The sequence below is a fragment of the Entelurus aequoreus genome, linkage group LG03, assembly GCF_033978785.1.
Source record: "Entelurus aequoreus isolate RoL-2023_Sb linkage group LG03, RoL_Eaeq_v1.1, whole genome shotgun sequence".
Lineage (NCBI taxonomy): Eukaryota > Metazoa > Chordata > Actinopteri > Syngnathiformes > Syngnathidae > Entelurus > Entelurus aequoreus.
This window is the reverse complement of record NC_084733.1, coordinates 18,294,190-18,314,673: the sequence shown is the minus strand read 5'-3', so window position 1 is coordinate 18,314,673 and position 20,484 is coordinate 18,294,190. Positions and strand designations below refer to the sequence as shown.

Here is a 20,484-nt window from a genome sequence, read left to right as displayed (position 1 = left end):
CACGACAATACATCGGCGAAGCACTTTAACTACGGAGCTAACGTGATAGCATCGGGCTTAACTGCAGATAGAAACAAAAGAAATAAACCCCTGACTGGAAGGATAGACAGAAAATCAACAATACTATTAAACCATGGACCTGTAAATACACGGTTAATGCTTTCCAGCCTGGCGAAGCTTAACAATGCTGTTGCTAACGACGCCATTGAAGCTAACTTAGCAACGGGACCTCACAGAGCTATGCTAAAAACATTAGCTATCCACCTACGCCTGCCAGCCCTCATCTGCTCATCAACACCCGTGCTCACCTGCGTTCCAGCGATCGACGGAGCGACAAAGGACTTCACCCGATCATCCGTGCGGTCGGCGGCTAGCGTCGGATAGCGCGTCTGCAATCCAAGTCAAAGTCCTCCTGGTTGTGTTGCTGCAGCCAGCCGCTAATACACCGATCCCACCTACAACTTTCTTCTTTGCAGTCTTCATTGTTCATTAAACAAATTGCAAAAGATTCACCAACACAGATGTCCAGAATACTGTGGAAATTTTGAGATGAAAACAGAGCTTTTTGTATTGGATTCAATGGTGTCCGAATACTTCCGTTCCAACGATTGACGTCATGCGCATACGTCATCATACATAGACGTTTTCAACCGGAAGTTTAGCGCGAAATTTAAAATTGCACTTTATAAGTTAACCCGGCCGTATTGGCATGTGTTGCAATGTTAAGATTTCATCATTGATATATAAACTATCAGACTGCTTGGTCGGTAGTAGTGGCTTTCAGTAGGCCTTTAAAGGAAACAACACACTAGTCGTTTCTCGTCTCCCACCGTGGTTGCAGTGAAGCCAAGTGCTACATACGCTTCATCATATTCTGGTACAGCAAAAAGGTCACATGCGCCTCCCCTGGCATCGCACTGTGCCCCCCCCCAGGTGGGCCCGCCCCACTTTTTGAGAAGGACTGTTTAATAGATGATGACGAGGTTGTGTTGCCATAGTGCTTATAGTAGTACCTACTGTATATCGCTATCACAGCTTTGTTGCTGACAGCTGTTGCGTGTGCATTCTCTCGGTAAGGGCGGCGACCGGGAAGGATGCGGCGACGTCATCATTCAAGTGTACTATGGTGGCTTTCTTCGACGCACGGAAACAACAACGCCGGAGTTTTCAGACCTTACCACTCTAGAGCCGGTTTTCAATAACTTTCGTTTCAGACCACCAAAAATGCTGTTTGCGTGGGGATCAAAGACTGAAGCAGGGCATACAGTATCTTCACAGTTCCACCTAAAAACGGTTCTGTGAGGACAGGCCCTAAATGCTGTACATTATTACATTACTTCATAAAACTACTGTAGTTGTTTGTTGTACATTCTATTTTATTTAGGCATAGGAATCGAAAACCGGTGGTAGGGTTTGGTGGTAGCGGGAGTGTATATTGTAGCCCGGAAGAGTTAGGGCTGCAAGGGATTCTGGGTATTTGTTCTGTTGTGTTGATGTTGTGTTACGGTGCGGATGTTCTCCCGAAATGTGTTTGTCATTCTTGTTTGGTGTGGGTTCACAGTGTGGCGCATATTAGTAACAGTTTTAAAGTTGTTTATACGGTCACCCTCAGTGTGACCTGTATGGTTGTTGATCAAGTATGTCTTGCAGTCACTTACGTGTGTCTGCAGAAGCCGCATACAACATGTGACTGGGCCGGCACGCTGTTTGTATGGTGAAAAAGCGGACGCGACGACAGGTTGTAGAGGACGCTAAAGGCAGTGCCATCACGGCACGCCCTCAATATTGTTGTCCGGGTGAAAATCGGGAGAGTGGTTGCCCCGGGAGATTTTCGAGAGGGGCACTGAAATTCGGGAGTCTCCCGGAAAAATCGGGAGGGTTGGCAAGTATGGTCCATCCTGTCATTTTAATGTGTAATGTGAATGTGATTTTATGTGTAACTTTGCTGCCTCTTGGCCAAGACTCCCTTGAAAAAGAGGTTCTTAATCTAATTGGGATTTTTTCCTGGTTAAATAAAAAACAACAACAACATCCCGCTATAAAGATTTATATACAAATCGGTTATATCAAGTGACAGGAGTGTTTAATATATATTGTGATTAAGAAGTAGGCATTTTCACTATGGATGTGAATGTGAATTTTCCATTTCCACTTTTGATTCTGCTTAACGATTCGGTTACTTCAAAGGTTCTCTTATTGATTTCTTATTTGGAAAAAGAGAGAAAAAAAGGTGGATTAGCCTTAATGTTGTTTAGTTTTGGTGGCCCTGTGGTTAGAGTGTCCGCCCTGAGATTGGTAGGTCGTGAGTTCAAACCCCGGCCGAGTCATACCAAAGACTATAAAAATGGGACCCATTACCTCCCTGCTTGGCACTCAGCATCAAGGGTTGGAATTGGGGGTTAAATCACCAAATGATTCCCGGGTGCGGCCAACGCTGCTGCTCACTGCTCCCCTGTGGGGATGGGTCAAATGCAGAGAATAATTTCACCTCACCTAGTGTGTGTGTGTGACAATCATTGGCACTTTAACTTTTAACTTTAGAAAGTCTACAGTGAGGTCACATACGTAAATAGATGAAAAAAAAATGTAATAAATATTCTTCTGTAGAATTTAACAAAATAAATAATGTGGAAATTACACAAGAATGTAACATTTAAAGTTAAAGTACCAATGATTGTCACACACACTGTGTGGCGAAATTATTCTCTGCATTTGACCCATCACCCTTGATCACCGCCTGGGAGGTGAGGGGAGCAGTGAGCAGCAGCGGTGGCCGCGCCCGGGAATCATATTGGGTGATTTAACCCCCAATTCCAACCCTTGATGCTGAGTGCCAAGCAGGGAGGTAATGGGTCCCATTTTTATAGTCTTTGGTATGACTCGGCCGGGGTTTGAACTCACGACCTACCGATCTCAGGGCGGACACTCTAACCACAATTAGTAACATGTGATATTAACTTATTACATGCAAATGAGAGATGTCAAGTCTTTATTGGTTATAATTTTGATGATTGTTGCTTACGGTTTATGAAAACCTTGAATTGAAAATCTCAGAAAATGTGGGGTTTCAAAAAGTGTAAGCCAAGAACATCAAAACGATAATAAAGTCTTGACAAACCTCACTTTGCATGTAATGAGTTAATATCACATGTTAGTTTCACATTTGAAGTTAATTGCTGACACGAATCGACTTGTACACAATATTAAAATTTTCTTTTAGCCTTGCCTGTATAATATAATGACAGAGCATATATGATGGGAGGAAAACTTGCAACTTTTCTCTGACTACAATTGAACATTCCCCTACCGAAAATTAGGAGTGTGTACTGCAGCAAATAGACCACAAACTTAGTTGATGCTCGGTGACCTTCGTCTAGCGGCAGACTTGAACTGGAGCGGGAACTGCCCTCCTCGGAGCCAATCAGAATCGGTTTGTCATCATGCTCATCTAAATAAGAAGGCATTTATTTCAATTTAACAAATAATAGCGCTAACATGACAGGTGAGTTAATACCTGTTGTATTAGGTTGTGAGTTCAAACCCTGGCCGAGTCATACCAAAGACTATAAAAAGGGACCCATTACCTCCCTGCTTGGCACTCAGCATCAAGGGTTGGAATTGGGGGATAAATCACCAAAAATGATTCCCGGGCGCGGCCACCGCTGCTGCCCACTGCTCCCCTCACCTCCCAGGGGGTGAACAAGGAGATGGCTCAAATGCAGAGGACAAATTTCACCACACCTAGTGTGTGTGTGACAATCATTGGTACTTTAACTTTAAATTCAGATGAGGTGCTAGCGTTACTGTTGCCTGGAATGAGATCGGAGCGGTTCAAAAATGTGACTTTCATTTATTCCTTGTTGTGTGTTCAAATGTTTCAGCATATTGCTCGTATGTCCTCCTCTTGATGAACTAGCAGCCTTATAATTATTACAAGTAGCGCTGTTGCAATATTTTCTTGTTAAATGTTTAGACCTGTTTGAGATCTGACGTCACTACACAGTACGCACGTTGTGTAATGACATCAAACGCTTGACAAAATGGTAAGCGATTCCAAGGAATCGATAGATACACCGGGAACCGTTTCTGAACAAGAACCGGTTTTCGATTCCCATCACTAATTATCAAATAGAGCTATTCTCTTCTTTGAGGAGTTCAAGTATAAGAGGGCCTCAACGATGTCCCAGGCTGGAATAGAATTTAGAATGAATGTGGGGCTACTTGTTAAGTGAGTCGTAGCTGACAGGCTTAATGGCCTTGACCCTGAGTGGAAAAGGGATATGGGGAAAGTGAAGCGATAAATCACAGATGTCTAAGAGTAACAATTAAAGGCCTACTGAAATGAATTTTTTTTATTTAAACGGGGATAGCAGATCCATTCTATGTGTCATACTTGATGATTTCGTGATATTGCCATATTTTTGCTGACAGGATTTAGTAGAGAACATCGACGATAAAGGTCGCAACTTTTGGTCGCTGATAAAAAAAAAGCCTTGCCTATACCGGAAGTAGCGTGACGTCACCGGAGGAAGGACTCCTCACATTTTCCTATTGTTTAAAATGCAGCGAAAGAGATTCGGACCGAGACAGCGACGATTACCCCATTAATTTAAAGCGAGGATGAAAGATTTGTGGATGAGGAAAGTGAGAGTGAAGGACTAGAGAGGCAGTGCAGGACGTATCTTTTTTCGCTCTGACCGTAACTTAGGTACAAGGGTTCATTGGATTGCACACTTTCTCCTTTTTCTATTGTGGATCACGGATTTGTATTTTAAACCACCTCGGATACTATATCCTCTTGAAAATGAGAGTCGAGAACGCGAAATGGACATTCACAGTGACTTTTATCTCCACGACAATACATCGGCGAAGCTCTTTAGCTACTGAGCTAATGTGATAGCATCGAGCTCAAATGCAGATACAAACAAAATCAATAAACCCCTGACTGGAAGGATAGACAGAAGATCAACAATACTATTAAACCATGGACATGTAAATGCACGGTTAATAATTTCCAGCTTGGCGAAGCTTAACAATGCTGTTGCTAACGACGCCATTGAAGCTAACTTAGCTACGGTACGGCGGCAGGCGTTGTAGCTTTCGACGACACCCCGGCAGCCATCAGAGTCGGCAAGAAACATATATTTCCCCAAAGTTACGTACGTGACATGCACATAGCGACACGCACGTACGCACGAGCAAGCGATCAAATGTTTGGAAGCCAAAGCTGTACTCACGGTAGCGCGTCTGCTATCCACCTCAAAGTCCTCCTGGTTGTGTTGCTGTAGTCCGCTGCTAATACACCGATCGCACCTACAGCTTTCTTCTTTGCAGTCTCCATTGTTCATTAAACACATTGCAAAAGATTCACCAACACAGATGTCCAGAATACTGTGGAATTTTGGGATGAAAATATAGCTTTTTTGTATTGGATTCATTGGGTCCGAATACTTCCGTATCAACCATTGACGTCACGCGCATACGTCATCATATCTAGACGTTTTCAACCGGAAGTGTGGCGGGAAATTCAAAATTGCACTTTATAAGTTAACCCGGCCGTATTGGCATGTGTTGCAATGTTAAGATTTCATCATTGATATATAAACTATCCGACTCCGTGGTCGGTAGTAGTGGCTTTCAGTAGGCCTTTAAGTAACTGCTTTATCAAACTCTTCCTAACATTAAGCTTAAATTATGTTTTGTTTTTGTTTTTTCCCCCCCAATAGCAGACTTTCCTAAAGTCACTACCTGCATCAAATGGGTATTAGATATCAGGACCATTAATCAAATTAGCAGACTGCATTGTTTCTGTGAACTCACTGTCTCGTACCAGGTTTTTTTGCCACTTGCTTCACAGTAGCTGCCACATATCAGACATACCAGAATGGCCATTAGATCCCTTGGGGAAGTGAGCTGAGCCCGTAGGCCTTCTGAAATTCAAAACTCAGAAACAGGACCTGCGATTGTCCGTTACGTAATGGCTCATTTGTACACGTCAATGACGGACGAGCCCTTGGCATTTCATGGGCATTCTACACTTGAACAGCATGCGCGCTCACTCTTTAGAAGAAAGAACATTGTCTGAATTTTTGGTTTGGACAGTTATTATAGTAATCAGTGCATGCTTAACAACAATACCAGAAAAATGTCCAATTATCCTGCCAAACCCGAAAGCAACGCCAAGCAGTGCCACAGATCATACATACCATAAATATTTCCGCAGAGTCTCCTGTAGTCGCTGGGTGCGTGGTCTGTAATTAGGGTAAAAAACATAGCGGCTAACAGTTCTAGCAATTTGTATTAGTTTTCAACCGCTCTCCAAATATTGTCTGCTTCTGATTAAATGTGATGCCAAATCGAAACAGTGGGATGATAACCACACTTGAACATCAACGTCAAAAGTTGTACTGCTGATTATTTCATTTACATCACACTTTTTGCACATTTGGCAGTGTTTGCACTAGAGATGTCCCGATCTCGATTATGGGACCTGATCAGAGGCCGATATTTGCCTTTTTTTAACTGATCGACAATTGGCAGATGAGCTGCAGAGCCCCGTCGATCCTGAGCGCAGCTGTGCCCTAGTGTTTTGCATGGTTAAAGATTGTACTCCCATGAAATATTCCTTCAAAAGGGTGGGGCGGTTATAGAATACAATTACATGTTCAATGGAAAGTAGGGTTGGTCGATCCAGATGTCGATACTATCAAGACTAAATATGGGAATCTTTGGCCACGTTACGATTTGATTACAATTCTTGGGGTGACAATTTGACTCAATCATTTCTCGATTCAACACGATTCTCGTAATATATTATTTGGTACATAAATTATACTAAAAACTTTTCAAAGCAGATTACATTTTACAAGTGCTTCTCTTGGCTGCTGACGTACAACTTATAGACGTAGCATTTTCCTATAAAAATCCATCCATCCATTTTCTACCGCTTATTCCCTTCCTATAAAAATTATTTTCAAAACTATATTCTTAAAACGTTATTTACAAAATTCACATAATGATAATTAATCTAATAAAGAAAATAGAGCAACTCCAACCCAATCCCAGCTTTACAATACAATTTATAAAGTAATTGAGGACACGCAAACACAATAAATATTAAATACAATACAAAAAAAGGAAAACAAAAAATTATTCAAAGCAACAGTATCAATAATATTATTTATAGATGTTTAATGTTAATCCAAAAATGGATTGTTAAAAAATACATACAATAATTTGCCAAAAAAAAAAGGAGATTTTTTCAAATTATTGATTTAAAATCTAAATAAAAATCCCGATTTGGATGTAAATCGATTTTTTGATCACCCCATAATTGATACCCACTATAATAGTATATAAACCATACCAAAGTAATTAAATAAATAATATTTTTTTTCTTTTTCATGTTATTATTACACAATACATACTGTATACGTTTTCTTATTATTAAACAATCATTTTTACAAAGTCAGGGAGTTTAAGTCTCTGGATAAAAAAAGGCTGTGTAGGACAAAACCCATATGATCTAAATGGGAGCCAATAGTATCTAATGCTTTTGTTTAGTTATTGTGCACAAGCCACTTTATTTTGTTATAAAAAAAGATATGTAAAATTCAATAGCACACGTTTTAAACATGATCCGATTCAAAACAATACTAGAAATTTCAATAAGATGTAAAATGCAATAGCACACGTTTTAAACATGATTGTGACTTGTCCAGGGTGTACCCCGCCTTCCGCCCGATTGTAGCTGAGATAGGCTCCAGCGCCCCCGCGACCCCGAAGGAAATAAGCGGTAAAAAATGGATGGATGGATGGATGATTCAAAACAATACTAGCAATTTCTGAATTCAATAAGATAAACTTTATGAAAAAAAATTTGGTATTGGGTTTAATTTAGTTACTTGCTAAAAATCTTTTTACAGGTCCATAATCCAGTGTCAAAGTAGGGATGGGTACCATTCGCATTTTGTAGTACCTGGGTATCAATGCTAGTACTCAACGGTACTAATTTTCAGTACTTTTGTGTGTTAATAATGAATATGAATCGTTTTTTTGATAATAAAATAATTTTTTTGTTGCAACATTTATAAACGAGCTGATTATGGTAACTGCTGTCCAGTTCTTTTTATTATAACATTTCTCATTTAATTGTACTGTAACGTGCATCTTAGTTGTATTTATCATTAACAAATTTGGAAGTGTTGAAATCGCCATGTAAATTTGCTAAAGCTAATCTGTAGCATGTCATTATCAAAGCCAATGTATATTAGCATCAAGCTAGTAGATTTTTGGGAAAGTGTAGCCTTAGTTTACTGAGGTTGGAGTGTTTTTTGAGTCAACTGGTTTGTTGTCATTGAAAATTGCAACATTAACCATAAGTGGTTTGTTGAGTCCACTGTCAGTGTTATGGAGGACATCGCCAACTGTCAAAGTATCGGATGGGGACTCGAAATCGGATCGGATGTGAAGCCATTAAATCGGATCGGGATCGTAGGCCAAAAATGTCGATCGGGACATCCCTAGTTTGCACAGAGTTGCTATTCGCGATTGTATTGTACATTAAATGCTCTATATTTTGTATACTGTTTTACAATGTGGAGAGGGAGGAATGTAATTTCAATGTCGCGTGTGTCTCGAAAACATGGTGAATAGACAATAAAGAATCTGGAATCTTTTTTAGTCATACAGTGTGGAGCTTATTTTTTCACTTATTATGTCAAAAGTTCTATGATGACGTCAGCTTGACACTGGTAACTGGTATCGGTCTCTTCAACTTCCATGATTTCCTCATAAAAAATACTGTTTTCAAATCTTAACCACCAACCGGGAAGGGATTGTGTTAGACCTGAGAGGTTCTTTACTCTATATATATATATATGATTGTTTATGTGTAAACTAGACCTTAAGACAAACTGAGGTGTCATCAATAAACATTTGAGTGTCTAAAAAAGCGCCATATAAATCTAATCCATTATTATTATTATATACTGAACATGCATAACACGTACAGTATATTACATACATTAACTAGATTGTGTTAAATGTCTCAAACAGCCTTAAACTTAGCAGTGGGTGCCAGTCAATTATTACCAAGTTTGCAGCCTTTTAGATTAAGGGAGCCTGCAGAGTCTTGAATTGATAAGGCCTTGCTGACGCAGTGGGTCTTGAGCAGATGCTACAGGGAATTATTTCATCCAGCAGGTGCGCAATGCAGCTCACACCTTTCCACCTCAATTATCACCGTGCGCACACAGACACACACACACATACACGCACGCACAAAAAAGCATTTGGCTCAGACCTGCCTTTGCCTGGGAACACCAGTGTGACGCAGCAAGACTCGATATGTGGCAACCGAGGAGGCTGAAGGTTTATTAATAAGAACAATGATAAAGTGCAAGCCTTCAGGCAGTAAAGGTTATTGATATTAATGATGGAAAATGTGAGGATAGGGGCATTAAAATGTTGCTTTATGTCGGAACACACCCTGCAGTGACAACTGGAATAATGACACTATAGCATGGAACGTGCAACATGAACAGTAACAATTATAATGTTACCCATTTTTCTTATGATTAATGTAACCACAGGAGACAGGGGACGCTAGGAAAACTATTCCCCCCCAACGCATTCACGGAAAACCTTTTGTTTCCATACTTACTAGATCCAGTTATTAATGTGATTTAGTCCCACTGGGATGCAATTTAAACACCATAGTTATAATGATCCCGCAAAGCATACCCCCTCAACAAACAGTGCATGCGATCCGCAGCATTTCCCCGCAGTACGCTCAGATAACGGTCCAAGTCGTAATTCTTTGGCAGTCATCATGCATTCTTTCACTTGAGGCCCGACACCAGACATCGCAACAGATTCGCGCTCAACAATAAGTGTTGTGCTTGGGGCTTTATGACACAAACAAGGAGGGAAGGATTGAAATAAATAGATAAAGCTGTCAAATTCATTGCACGGGTTCGTCCTATTTTGAGTTCTCGTAAGCAACTTACGAGAAAGGAGAGCCTCCAATCACTAAGCAACAGCAAAACCCCTAACTTAGAGTGGTAGTTTAGCCAAAACGGCACTTAAGTCAATTGCAAAATGTTAGCGCTAGATGCTATACATGACATGATTATAGCTGTTAAAAAGACTGTTTGCAAAATTCACACAGATGCTAAGAGGGCGCCAACTTTCCAATGTTTTTTTACAGTGTATACCGCCCTCTTACAGCTTCTAGTACGTAATGACGTAACTACGTACATACATAACACATGCAAGTTCATTAGCTTTGGTTGTTGTTAGCTAATGATATCAATTTGGATAGTTAGTGTTAGCTGTCATTAAATGTATATTCTATCATAACAACAACATGACTGCAAATTTTCCGTTGCTTCTCTTGGACTGCTTTTGTATGTGTGCACGTGCTCCCTTTGCGTACGTGTGACGAGACCGGGTGAGTGACAGCTGTAAACACCAATTATGTTATTCGGGCCGGTACATTTTTTTCATTATAAAACAGTTAAGGCTGCAGCTAACGATTAATTTTCTATCGATTAATCTATAGATTATTTTTTCGATTAATCGGTTAATCTATAGATTATTTTGTTCGATTAATCTATAGATTATTTTTTCTTTTACCGATTATTTTTTTATTTAAAATGAAGATGAAAAAATAAATGTAGGCCCGTTTTTTCAAAAGGCATGGCTTTTATTTACAAAAAAAAAGAAGCATGGCCACTCAGTCAACATTGACAACATGACTAAATATTCTGTAACAATGTAAACATTTAAAACTTTTAACATTTAACAAAATTAAAAGTAGCTTATTTGCTTTTTAATGTGCAAATATAAAAGTCAACATCCAGTGCAAATCTTAATATTCTGCAATAGTATAAGCATTTCAAAAGTAAAAGTATTGCTTATTTTGCTTTAAAATGTGCAAAAATAAAGATAAACATCCAATACAAAAAAAGTGCAAAACGAAATATTCTGTAACAACAGTGTAAACATTTCAACAAAAGTGAAAGTATTGCTTATCTGCTAAAATGTGCACAAATAAAGATAAACATCCAATACAAAAAAGTGCCAATCTAAATATTCTGGAGCGCTGTAAACATTAAGTATTGCTTTTAAAATGTGCAAAATAAACATCCAGTCCAACACAGTACACAATAACCAATTCTACTCATTCCAGTGAGTGACTAACAGTTGTAATGAAGAAAGGTTAGCATGTGTACATGCTCTGGTTCTTTTCTTGTTTACAATATTCCCAGCAGCTGAAAATAGGCGCTCAGAAGGGGTCGATGTGGCTGGAACTGAGAGGTAATTAGCCTTCACCTCAAGCCAGGACTGCGAGTGAGCTGAGCTGCAGTTTATATTTCTAGAAGGTCAACGGGCTCATAGTGATGTTACTAGTAGTTCACTGGGAGGTGTTTATTATCATTTGGGGAGAGTCCGCTGCCTGATGCTCACCTGCTAAACACCTATCTGCTCCACGCTGAAGCGCTGACTACATGCGTTCTGAATACACACTGCTGATTGGCTGATAATGCTTCGTGTGTACCAATCAGATGGTTGTGTGGGTGGGACAATGCTGCGTGCTGAGACAGAGGCAGAGGAGCGAAGCAGCTTGTTAAGACTTTAGCAGCTAAAGTTAGCTTTAGCTTAGAAACTCGTTCGGTACACCCCCGTACCGAACCGAAAGCCCCGTACCGAAACGGTTCAATACAAAACACGTACCGTTACACCCCTAGCAGATAAAAATGACACATTCATGTTTTTGTGTAATGATGACAACGTATGCTCGCGCGGACAATTGACTAGTTGATGGTTTTCTTTTCAAATGTTCGTTCATAGCCGTTGTGCTGCTACGATAGGCCATTTCCGCTCGACACAGTGTGCATACAACATTATTAGGCCGTTTATTGAAATACTCCCACACTTTTGACCACTTTTGGCATGCTTTTCCCCCCTCGCTCGCACCGCTCGCATCGTCTGCTTTGATCGTCTGCTTTGCGCTTCGCCATGACGGTAGTGTGATGTAAATATGCGGCGCGTCGACGCACAAAAACGGCGTCGACGTATTTACGTAACCGATGACGTCGACTACGTTGACGCGTCGTTTCAGCCTTAAAAACAGTACCTCGGCAGGCATGTCACGCAGAGCTGATTTTTTAATATGTTGTCCGAAGCTCCGGGAGGAGTTGTTTTATGTCGGTTTGGTGCCGGTGGGCTGTGATTGTGAAAAATATAGACAATTGTCAAACAAATGTGTTCTGTTAAACCACTAATGGTAACATAAGCTAGCTAGTGGTGTTATTGTTGTATGTTTTGCTTTGAAAACTGTTACTGTGAGCAAGATGCAAACAGCACCTTTACATTGTTCTTAGATTTGTGCAACGTTTTCATACATTAACGATTGTTTACGGAGTAGCCCCCTTTTACACAGCCTGTAAAACCCAGATTTTGTCACAGATGGATTAACGGGAACAATGGCAGGTTGCCGCCTGAAGGGTACCGCGATGCCGAAATATTCCAAAAAAACATTTAATACATCAACACTTGATAAGGAAACAATCCCTCAAGGAGCACTCCGAGTCGACTGCCAAACTGCCTCTTGATAATGCTTCAATTTTCAAAAATGGGCTAGCTTGATCTTAATTTACATTGACTGTTCCATTTGCTATTAGCAATTTTATATGCCGATTTCACTAACTAATTAAAACTACTACAAAACTACAACTACGATGTAATAAGAACAGTGTAACCTCGATTTACAAAATTAATAGGTTCTTGAACGAGGTTTGTTGATCAAACAGTTTGTATAGTGAAGCAAATTTCTATATAAGACAATGTAAACATGAATAATGGGTTCCAGCCTTGACAAAAGTCCATATTTTAGTAAACGTTTGTACACTTAGAACACAATAATGAAGTGCTATACAGTAATGTATATCAAACAAACATAACAGGGGGGTGATAGATCAACTTTCTCTTTATTACCACGCCAAAACAAGCTGAACTGATGGGCTGATCTGCCAACGCGAGGTGCGCTCACAAACATTGCTCAGAAATCACAAAAATCCTTAACTTTAACAACCAAATTGCTACAATAATAAACATTTTAAAAAGTTAAATCCACCGAAATTAACACAGCAGAGGAGCTGAAGAGAAGGCAGCAGAGAGGAGGGACGGTGGGAGGTTAGTGTGTGTGTGTGTGTGTGTGTGCGTCTTGAAAGACACGCTGCTGAACGAGAGGTAGTATCTTTTGACCGCTGTAAAATAAGTCTACTCTGGCATTTTTTCCCAGAAAAGTCCAGTCTCATCACAATTTAAACTTGCTGTGGTAAGCTTGGTTAATTTTTCCATACTTGTGTGCACCATTACTGTGTACGCCTTGTAAAAAGTAGGGGTGTGGGAAAAAATGTATTCTCACGTTGTGCGATTCAGAATCGATTCTCATTTTTTTTTAAATCTATTTTTTTAATTTATTTATTTAAAAATATTTAAAAAAATTTTTTTTTTAATTAATCAATCCAACAAAACAATACACAGCAATACCATAACAATGCAATCCAATTCCAAACCCCACCCAGCAACACTCAGAACTGCAATAAACAGAGCAATTGAGAGGAGACACAAACACGACACAGAACAAACCAAAAGTAGTGAAAAAAAAAATGAATATTATCAACAACAGTATCAATATTAGTTACAATTTCAACATAACAGTAATTAAAAATCCCTCATTGACATTATCATTAGACATTTATAAAAAAAAAAAAAGAACAATAGTGTCACAGTGGCTTACACTTGCATCGCATCTCATAAGCTTGACAACACACTGTGTCCAATATTTTCACAAAGATAAAATAAGTCATATTTTTGGTTCATTTAATAGTTAAAACAAATTTACATTATTGCAATCAGTTGATAAAACATTGTCCTTTACAATTATAAAATATGTTTACAAAAATCTACTACTCTGCTTGCATGTCAGCAGACTGGGGAAGATCCTGCTGAAATCCTATGTATTGAATGAATAGAGAATCCTTTTGAATCAGGAAAAAAATCGTTTTTGAATCGAGAATTGTGTTGAATTGAAAAAAAAAATCGATTTTGAATCGAATCGTGACCCCAAGAATCGATATTGAATCGAATCTTTGGACACCCAAAGATTCACAGCCCTAGTAAATAGACTCACAGAGATAAATATTGTGGATGACTCACAGGAGGGTTACCGTTGTTCATTTAATTTTGCTATTGAATGAATGTGCTTCAAGTGCTGAGAGCGATGCACAGAGTGAAACCTCTTGCACCCTGCTTGGAAGCAAGAGACAAACAAAACGTTGAGTTATCCAGTTAATTTTCATTTATCATTCCTTTATTTGGCTTATTGATTATCAGCCTAGCCCTACATTAAAGTTTTAAGGAAGGAACACTATTCTGGTTGCTATTCTCCTGTTTTACTGAGTAATATCATACACTTTTCCAAATACTACTTTTGTACCATAACATTATTATTTTGTTTCGTGCATGTATATATTTAAGACCCCCTACCCCTCTTTAACAGAGACAGAACCTATTGTATTGCTTTTAGCTGTGATTTTTATTAGAGATGTCCGATAACATCGGACTGCCGAAATTATCGTCCGATAAATGCTTTAAAATGTAATATCGGAAATTATCGGTATCAAAATTATCGGTATCGGATTCAAAAAGTAAAATGTATGCATTTTTAAAACGCCACTGTGTACACAGACATAGGGAGAAGTACAGAGCGCCAATAAACCTTAAAGGCACTAACTTTGCGTGCCGGCCCAGTCACATAATGTCTACAGCTTTTCACACACACAAGTGAAATTAAGGCATACTTGGTCAACAGCCATACACGTCACACTGAGGGTGGACGTATAAACAACTTTAACACTGTTACAAATATGCGCCACTGTGAACCCACACCAAACAAGAATGACAAACACATTTCGGGAGAACATCCGCACCGTAACACAACATAAACACAACAGAACAAATACCCAGAACCCTTTGCAGCACTAACTCTTCCGGGACTCCCTGTTACCCCCTAACCCCCACCTCAACCCCGCCCCCCTCAACCCTGCCCACTTCAACCTCCCCATGCTCTCTCAGGGAGAGCATGTCCCAAATACCAAGCTGCTGTTTTGAGGCATGTTAAAAAAAATAATGCACTTTGTGACTTTAATAATAAATATGGCAGTGCCACGTTGGCATTTTTTTCCATAACTTGAGTTGATTTATTTTGGAAAACCTTGTTACATTGTTTAATGTATCCAACGGGGCATCACAACAAAATTAGGCATAATGATGGGTTAATTCCACGACTGTATATATCGGTATTGGTTGATATCGGTATCGGTAATTAAGAGTTGGACAATATCGGAATATCAGCAAAAAAGCCATTATCTGACATCTCTAGTTCTGTTTGACCATTAAAGTTAACATAAGCTAGTCGGTGTGCTTGTTATAAAGTTTTGCTTTGAAAAATTTTACTATGAGGAAGCTGCAAAACAGCACCATTAATTTGGATATTTAAAAGTTTACTTTCCAATTACATTGTAAAAATGTACGATAGTGCACGTTTATTGCATTTAAAAGGGTATACCTAGTCTCACTATGATAACAACTCCCCTGCCTGTTGGAGAAATTGTGGGAATTCAAATGCAAACCACCACCATGTTTTCTGGGACTGCTCCATAAAGGACTACTGGAAAGAGATACACCAAGCTCTACAGGATGTTTTCAAACGTGAAATACCCCTTGAAAGTAAAACTTTGTTTTTTGGACATGTACCTCAGGATTGGCTGAAGAAAGATAAACACTTAATGAATATCCTACTGGTGGCTTGTAAAAAGACCATTACTAGGAAATGGATATCCCAGGATAGCCCAACTTTGAAGCAATGGATGGAAATCACAATGGACATATACAAAATGGAGAAGATAACTGCCTTTATTAATTATAAATTGGAAAAATTTACTTCATACTGGGAAAACTGGGTCAATTATGTCACGCCCCATAAACCTGACTTTAATTTTTTGAATTAGTGATTGTACTGCTCAAAAAAAAAAGGATTACTCCCTATATGTGTACAGGTATGTATGTATGTATATGTGTATGTGTGTATATATATATATATATATATATATATATATATATATATATATATATATATATATATATATATATATATATGCATCTGTTTATATATTTTTTAATTATTTTATTTCTGATAATTATTATTATTAATATATTATCATTTATTTTTTGTTTATTTAATTGTTGTATTTGTAGATATTACTTTGTTGTTGGGTTTTTTTGCTGTTACTTTCTTTTCGGGGGTGGTGGGTGGTATGGTTGGGAGATAAACAAAAAACATTTGGACATTTAGGGCAGACAACAGATATAAGATGTATGTGAATATGATGTAATGGATAGGAATGTCTGATGCTGGATGTCAATAAAAATAAAATGAAAAAAATAAAAAATAAAAGGGTATACCTGCATTATTACAGTGTGTATTATTACATCAGTGGTTAAATTAGTTTAAAAAAATAATAATGGCAGTAATATCGTTTATCAACAATAATTTGTAGGTTAATACATCGTCGAGCAAAATGTGTTAGGAGCCCAGGCCAACGTAGATTGAGGGTTATAGGTTTGCTGCTCATTTCGTCAATAGTGGTGGAAACAAGCTCCCTTAGAAAATGCACAGTACTCAACATAAGTTTAAACCTCAACTTTGCAAAGACAAGTATACAAGGTCACGGAATTTCTCTGTACTTACAAATTCGTTACAGAGGTCTTTGGATAAATGCTCAGTATCTTTTTGGAAAATTAAAAAAGACGGGCTGGGTTGGGAAGGATTACATTAGATGCATGGAGATTTGAAGGTAGAGAGAGATGAAGGTCAACATCTAATATGGTTTATAACAAGCACTCAATCAGTCTGAAGGCATCAATTACAGCCTGAGCGACGGCAGCGGTTGAGCAGGGAGCATAACAAGGTGGAATAAGGATAAAAACCAGCTGGTGTGCCTCAAAGCAGAGGTGCATTTTTCTAAAGGCTTACACATCAAGGCTGAGTGTGTCACCGTCGACGTGTTCAGCGTGACGACTTTGTGTGTCAAAGAGAAATGGAACCACGGCTTTTGTCAACCACAAGATGTATTCTTCTACATCTCAAACACTTCCTTGTGGTCTACATCAGTGGTCCCCAACCACCGGGCCGCGGCCAGGTACCGGTCCGCGGACCGATTGGTACCGGGCCGCGCAAGAAATTAAAAAAAACAAAAAACTTTTTTTTTTTTTTAAATTAAATCAACATAAAAAACACAATATATACACTGATGGGGGGGGGGGGGGTTGATGTGTTGGGGGGTTTGGTGGTAGCGGGGGTGTATAATGTAGACCGGGAATATGGGATTCTGGGTATTTGTTCTGTTGTGTTTATGTTGTGTTACGGTGCGGATGTTCTCCAGAAATGTGTTTGTCATTCTTTTTTGGTGTGGGTTCACAGTGTGGCGCATATTTGTAACATAACAGTGTTAAAGTTGTTTTATACGGCCACCGTCAGTGTAAGCTGTGTGGCTGTTGACCAAGTATGCCTTGCTGTCTCCTACATGTGCAAGTCAAAGCTGCATACAACATGTGGCCGGGTTGGCACGCTGTTTGTACAGGTTACAGAGGACAATAAATGCAGTGCCATTACGGCACGCCCTTAATTTAGTTGTTTGGGTGAAAATCGGAGTATATTTGCCCCGGGAGATTTCTAGGAGAGGCACCGAGATCCGTAAGTCTCCTGGGAAAATCGTGAGGGTCGGCAAGTATGCAGCTGAGCCACATCAGAGTGGTCAAAGAGCCGCATGCGGCTCCGGAGCTGCAGGTTGCCGACCCCTGGTATAGGCGAACCCAGGACACTCGGCTACACTGCTAACATTTGAAAAGTCACCCGCTAGACAATGAAGAGTGCTTACTCCGCACGTCAATATCTCCATTTGGTGCCACATGTACACACCATTAAAATGCAGAGGCAAACATTTCCAGATTAACACCGTATGAAAAAAATAGTGATTTTTTTAGTTGTGATTTCCTTCTCTGCATGAAAGTTTAAAAGTAGCATATATTAATGCAGTATGAAGAAGAATGTTTTAATGTAGACACATAGAATCGTCATACTGCTGTGATTACATGCATCAAGTGTTCATTCAAGGCTAAGGCAAAATATCGAGATATATATCGGGTATTGCGATATGGCCTTAAAATATTGCGATATTAAAAAAAGGCCGTATCGCCCAGCCCTATGTCAAACTACTTCCTTAACGTAAATGACCGCCATAACCACAACACCAGGGGGAGTTCCACAAACCACGTTAAACCCAGATTCCGATCTAACAAAGGTCTTAACTCATTCTCCTTCTATGCCACATCAATATGAAATGCACTCCCAACAGGTGTAAAAGAAAGTGCATCTCTATTCTCCTTCAAAACCGCACTAAAACAACACCTCCAGGCAACTTGAACCCTTGACTAACACCCTCCCCTTCCACATCTTACCTCCCCAGATTGTAAATAACCAAATGTAAATAATCAAATGTATATACTTGTTCCTATGCTATCTGAACTCACTATGTTCTCTGCTCGCTGTACATATCCTACCAAGTCAGACCTACACTGTTTCATTGTCCATTTCTCAGATGATGCAATTGTTGATGATTGAAGTGCTGTTATCAACCAAACCCTCCTCATCCTACCCCCAGGATTGTAAATGATGTAAATAATTCAATATATATACTCTGATGATTAACTTGTGGGATGACTGTATTATGCTGATAGTATATATTTGTACCATGAGTTGATTGGCGTGGACTCCGACTTGGACAAGTTGAAGAACGTATTCAGGTGTTACCATTTAGTGGTCAATTGTACGAAATATGTACTGTACTGTGCAATCTATTAATAAAAGTCAACCAGTCTGTCTATCTGTGTTGGCCCTGTGATGAAGGTGGTGACTTGTCCAATGGTGTACCCCGCCTTCCGCTCATGTGCAGCTGAGATAGGCACCAGCACACCCCCCGCAACCCCAAAAGGGACAAGCGGTAGAAAATGGATAGATGGAGGGTTAAAAAAAACCTTAAGATCTGTGCATCATCCCCAACTGGCTGCGTCCAAGGTCTCAACTGCAGCTGTCAATGTTGCCGGGCAACAAAAGTAGTGCTTTGTCAATCAGCTGTTTATGGAAAGGAACACATAGTGACGTAAAATGGAATTATTTTTGCATTGGGTTGTCCATTATGTCAGAACATGTTTGCAATACTTGCCTTATTGTCCATGTCAAAAGAATATGACTCAAGGCTAGTAAGGCGGTTGAGGTAATTTGTAAAGCAGCATTGTTTCTTGAAAGGTAATTGCATTATTAATTAAGGTTAATAGGTAAATTAGTAGGTGTGTAATGGGATCTCGGCCAAGTCGCCGTGGTTATATTTAGCTCAAACTTGCGGCGGTGTGACCTAAATGCCAGCCGGGCTCGGTGGAGTGGACTCTCACACCACACACTTGTCAACAGGTACACCGAGTAGGAGAGAGCAAGTGAATCACACAAGAATTAAAATACACACCTTGAGTGGGTTCCGCTTTGTGGTGAAGTTTGTCACAGTGTGTGAGCTAACTCGCTAGCTCAAACAGGTCCAACTACTCGACTGCGACATAGCGGCTTTGCTTCTTCCCGGTCGGAGGCTCGCTAGCTGGACTGAGCTAAGCTTGTTAGCGGCTAAGTAAGTCGCTTCCTAGTCCTCGGACGTGGATTCAAGCCGGGGAGGGGAAAAACGGTTTAGTGTTAAAATAACAACTAGACCGAGTACATGCCGACCTCCCGGCTGAGTGACCAGCTTGTTTTGGCGGTTGGTGAAAATGTAAAAATACCTCTTTGCTAGCACGACCTGCCAACTTGCTACATTTCAGCTGACATAGCAGGCGGCTGTCGGTAGGTGGTGCTGTTTCTTACCCTTAGAGGGTTAAAAAAAAAAAAAAAAAAGAAGGCTTATGACAGTGTGCACGTATGGAAACGTCACCGACGCGAATGCATCCATTGTGTTGGAATGAAAAATGCATCCAAAAGCAAACTGCACCCCAAAGACAACATAATGTTGCATTGTTGTAAACATACTTGCCAACCTTGAGACCTCAGAATTATGGAGATATTCTAAAGGCCTGATGTAGATATAAACGGAATACAATGATTTGCAAATCATTTTCAACCCATATTCAGTTGAATATGCTACAAAGACAAGATATTTGATGTTCAAACTGATAAACATTTTTTTTTTTTTGCAAATAATCATTAACTTTAGAATTTGATGCCAGCCACACGTGACAAAGAAGTTGGGAAAGGTGGCAATGAATACTGATAAAGTTGAGGAATGCTTATTTGGAACATCCCACAGGTGAACA

General features: G+C 39.6%; 1 protein-coding gene across 1 annotated transcript in view; it reads right to left on the bottom strand.

The window, feature by feature from the left end:
• Window positions 1–20,006, bottom strand: part of LOC133645585 (lysocardiolipin acyltransferase 1-like) — a 36,550-nt gene extending 16,544 nt beyond the window's left edge. Inside the window, exon 1 of the mRNA XM_062040427.1 lies at window positions 19,653–20,006. The gene's annotated coding sequence lies outside the window, so the exon portion shown is untranslated. The remainder of the gene's footprint in view (window positions 1–19,652) is intronic.
• Window positions 20,007–20,484: the final 478 nt, after the last annotated feature.